The sequence below is a fragment of the Montipora foliosa genome, chromosome 6, assembly GCF_036669935.1.
Source record: "Montipora foliosa isolate CH-2021 chromosome 6, ASM3666993v2, whole genome shotgun sequence".
NCBI classification, from domain to species: Eukaryota; Metazoa; Cnidaria; class Anthozoa; order Scleractinia; family Acroporidae; genus Montipora; species Montipora foliosa.
Genome location: NC_090874.1, coordinates 21,617,425 through 21,622,424, shown reverse-complemented (window position 1 = coordinate 21,622,424; position 5,000 = coordinate 21,617,425). Strand labels below are relative to the sequence as shown.

General features: G+C 39.3%; 1 protein-coding gene and 1 pseudogene across 11 annotated transcripts in view; one reads left to right on the top strand and one right to left on the bottom strand.

The window, feature by feature from the left end:
* Positions 1–2,593, bottom strand: part of LOC138008500 (uncharacterized) — a 29,855-nt pseudogene extending 27,262 nt beyond the window's left edge.
* Positions 1–5,000, top strand: part of LOC138006965 (NLR family CARD domain-containing protein 3-like) — a 336,786-nt gene that overhangs the window by 327,203 nt on the left and 4,583 nt on the right. The window lies entirely within an intron of this gene.

Below are 5,000 nucleotides of genomic sequence, written 5' to 3'. Positions count from 1 at the left end.
GATTTCCTGATTTGGATTATAACGGATTCAATATTGCTAGGGCTGACCTCCAGATTCCAAAGCCCAGGATTTCGGATTCTACAGACAAATATTTTCTGGATTCCGGAGTCCAGATTACCTCCAAGGCGCTGACAAGAAACATAGAGATTCTCCCAATCGCTCTCCTTTTGGCGTTTATCGTCCTTAAGTTATTCAGCTTGTGTGGCATAAACAAAAACAAATATAAACCTCGTTGTTGTTGTCAGTGAACCATCGGAAATCGATTAGTAAATTTTCATCACTTCCGTGAATAACTGGTAAAATATATGGTGGGACAAAGTAAGCGAAAACAAATACATTGATTAGTTTTAATGCTGAAACGCAAATAGTTACAAAAAGTTTAGATTGGTGGTGTAGCACAAACACCGAGGCTGGTCAGACACGCAGAGAACTCTAAACTAAAATAAAAAGATGACAAAAAAATAGCGAAAGAAATACCAAGACATGAGCAACTAAATATGAAAGTCACTTGAAACCTACGAAGAAATATGTGAATTATGTTTGATCACGAGGGTACTATGGAAGCATCTTCAGGCAACAAAATGGCTGGAAGTAGTGTGTGGATGACTACCTTGAACTCATTTTTACATGGTGACCAAATGTCAAGGGGAATTTAGTTCCATAATTTAATAACAATAAATGAAAATGACTTTGTCATATAGTTCATTCTCGCATTTTAAAAAAAGAAGATACCACGCATGCTCGACCTCGACCTCGAGTCGGTACGAAGGTCAAGTTTTGCAACTTACTGTTTCAAATTTCTGAAACTGCAAGAAATAAACTCACAGGTTTATGTTTCATAGACTTCTCGGCTCGTCAACGCTTTGAAGTTGGCCAAAAGGATCGTTGACTCGTGGGGAGGAGAATAAGTGAGAATTCGAAGGCACGACAGTGAAAGTGAAAATATCTCAACAGTTTTGTCCCTTATTTTATAGCCTCAAAAAGAGAAATAAACGTAAACAATTATTCAATGTAATAAGTAAACTTAGGTTCGAGTTAAATTCTGGACCACTCAAAAGACGAGTGCGGATGGTCTTATTGTATCTGTAGGCGGCATACTACCCCTGCTTTCATCTCGATGATTGGGATGATAACGACGGCTGCGAGAACGCCATGAAAAACAGGTCCAAGCTCTGCATGCCCTGCGCGTGCATTTTACATTTGTGTACATTTCTGTGCCGTTCTCGCCCTGAAAACGACGCGAACTGACAAAATTTGAAGTTATGTGGAGCACCTGACGATAAATGTTCAATTTGCCCACTAATTATCCACACCTTTCTCTCCAATTTTATTGGCTAGCACACACTTTCCATGCCGAGCGACTTTAAATAATTGCTGAATTTTTACAATAATGCGAAAAAACACTTTTAGACAGCCTTCTCGTAGCCGTCTTTGTCGTCCTTGCCTAAGGTCTCCAATAATGCCTTTAAGCACAAATGCCAGTCTCTTTTGCACAACTATTTATTTATCAAGAGATAGTACGTAAGCCTCTCAGATTGCAGAATTCGTAAAAGTCAGTTATGATTTCTTCTTGCATGAAAAAATATACGATACTCACCTGAAGCTCCGTGTGGTGATAATTCAGGTGTAGAAACGCGTCCTGGAGAGACACTGGAGCGAGAAGACAAGCGGGGTTGAGGTGAAGCTTGCAAACGATATAAAGAGAAAAAAAGAAACCAGTAAGACAAAACGCTAAAATATTTGGAAATGACATTTCTTGTCAGTTTGTGCCAATCGGTTCACTTGCTAAGCCTTGCACATTTCACCAATACCACGACTGAATAATGCGAATTATCGAATGGAACAGAAATGCGCCTACGACCAAAAACCTACTCCAATTTGTAGCGAATTTAGTTGCTCATTCAATGCGGTTTACAATCACCGGAACGCCAAAATTATTATGGTTTCAGTACTGCATTTAGGTGAAACGCCAACGGCAGACTGCTCTTTGGGGCAAAAGCACGAAGATTCTCTTACTCTATCTGAGAAGTAACCAGAAATGTATCTAACAGGCCTAGTCAATAAATAAACTAAAATCAAACACCTTTCTTTGATTTTCTTGGCAAAACGCAAATTTCACCCTGACCTTAGCCGTTTACCATAAAAGCGATGCTAAATCTCTGAAATAAGTCGACCGCGATCGCTTCGCTGAGCGGTTGGTTTCAAAGTCTCGCGCCATTTTTTTCCCAATGAGAAGCAAAACGAACACCGATCGCACGTAGCACGTATATCTTTTTCCCGCGCTTTCGCACTTCAGCAAATTTCACCCTGACCTTAGCCGTTTACCATAAAAACGATGCTAAATCTCTGAAATGAATCGACCGCGATCGCTTCGCTGAGTATTTGGTTTGAAAGTCTCTCGCCATTTTTGTATCCAATGAGAAGCAAAATAAAAACTTATCCCTTCACGCACGCATCTTTTTCCGCGCTTTCAGCAAGCATCTTCGAATTTTGATTGGCATGCACATCGCGTGCTTTGCCCCTGTTACGATTGGCCAGAGTAACAACTCTTATTCAGGTTTTTCGACACACCTTTTTCTAAAATGGCCGCCATTTAGATATTTTTTTGTTTTTATTCAAATTAGACCTTGATGCCTCTTTCAAGGCAAAATATTCTTTTGAATTTTACGCTTAAGAACGAGGCCTCAAGGGCTAATTTGGGTAAAAACAAATGAATATTTAAATCGAGGCCATTTTGGAAAAAAAAGGAATACGGAGAATAGCACCTCTACCCCTCCCCGGTTAGAAATCTCTACTTACGTTTGATGCTCTTTTCGCTCTTCAAAATAAACTCGTAGGGGAAATGGACAACGTGCCTTCCATCGACAAACTTAAGGTAAATTCTGAGCCAGAAGCGATTATATTCCGTGCCCTTGTTCTTCTCCAGTTTGTAAACGTCTTTATTGTTGGATGTCTTATATAAGGAATCGAGATCAAGTTTCACAAGGTAGGTTGGTGGCTCTACCGCTGGATTTACGCCTGAAGAAACAAAAAAACGTCCCATCAGATATCGTTCGTTTTGGTCTGCTACACAGGATTAGGGGACACATTGTCATTGTCAATTGTATTGTTGACCTGATTTGTTCGTAGCGCCAGATCTTGATTTTGGGATCCCCCAAAAGTGCTTGAGACCCCAATTTGGCCACATATGTGGGTCCCTGAAGACCCAGAATGAAAACTCCTAGGGCCACCCCTGCCAATCTCATTCCCAGAGTCTTTGTTCCCCTTGACCAGCTGGTTGGGAAACTTGCGACTCTGGGATAATCCGTTTGGATAAACTGTTTCATTGGTTGAAAGTCTGAGCGTGAGCAATCTATTTTGGCCCCAAGGTGACTCCGGTGAAGGGTTTTTGCAGAGCACCGTATGTTTGTTTGGCTGGCTTCACAAACCATTCGATTTATTTGCTTGGAGCCAAAGCAAATAGTGAGAACCTATTAAATCTAACTGAATGGAATGGTCTTTCACTGAGTAATTATGTCTTTAAAATGTAGTCACACCGAGATGAACCTCTCGTAGTTACTTACGAACATGCGAGTGTCCTGGAAAAGGTGCAAGTACCTTTAGCAGGTGATTTTTGGGTAGAGACAGAGTTACTGAAGCAAAGAAAACTTGTTTGGCTTGTGACAGTGCTGTTGTACGCTTTGAAAATAATCGTGGAATGCTCGGCTCTCTGGCATGCAAAGCAATCCTTTCTTTCGGTAGGTTGAGAATTTTACTCGAATTTTGTTTCTACTGTTCTCAACCTCCATTGGAGGAAGAGGCCAGATTAGATTTATAGAATCAAATCAATGAAATGAGATGTATAACGCAATCCAATGGACTTTTTCTTACATTTTAGGTACTTAAAAAAAGTAAGACTTGTCTCCAACTTCAGTTGTTGATTTTGTCTAATATGCAAATACTTAGCGTAACATTTATGATGAAATGTATGGTCTAATATTAAGCTTGACCATTTTTTAGAGCCTATTACTTGTAGCATGTACAAGTCAGTTACAAAAGTGATCATTCTTTTGAGTAATTCAGTATTCCAGAAACCTTCTTTCTGAAGTACTGTAACATACTTCTACACTTGGAGTTTTTTTCCATAATTGCTCAGCCCACAGTGTTAATTTCAGTGGTTATTATTATTTGCTTATAATTTGAAGCCACAGTGGTCAAGTGTTTGAGACTTCAAGAGGTTGTTTGACTGTATGAGTTCTGGCATCAGTTGTTTAAAGGGTAGATAGGGCTATCCACTGGATAAATCACTATCCACTGGATAAGTCAATTGGTTTTGCTAGTGCTTTTTTTTTTTAGTGATTTATCTGGCCCCAGTTGTTAAAAAGGTGGATAACGCTATCCACCAGACAAATCACTATCTATTGGACAGCTCAATTGGCTCCACTATTATTTATATCCACTGGATATTGATTTATCTGGCAGATAGTGCTATCCATTGTTTCAACAACTGGGGCCTGGTGGGAAGCGCTATCCACCTTTTGAAGCCAGGTTTTTTAGCCAACCTTGTTCCCAGGGTCTCTCTTCTCTCCCTCCTTTATTGTTGAGGAGAAAGGAGGCAGAGAAGAGAGACCCTGGGAACAAGGTTGGTCTTGATCATCTATGTTTTCTATAACGTTAATCCATGTTGCTTCTCTATATGTGCGCGCATACAACTTAATACTGACAAATGTTTGATAAACCTTGTAACAAATTCTATGATCGACACTTTTCGTTTATTTAATTTCACTCACTTTAAGATCAAGAGAATTTCTTTTTCATGTTAATTGGAGCTAATTACAGGCTGATTTCATTCCGAAGGACTTTTCTTATTAACTAAATAGTTTAGTTGATTACATGCCGCATAGATTTTTAAAAATCATTATTGTTTTAGGTGTTTAATTAAGTTTCAGAAATTTGTTTTTGTCACCTGAGTGCTGCATCATTAATTTTGATGAAATTTAACACAGGACAATGGGGTTTTT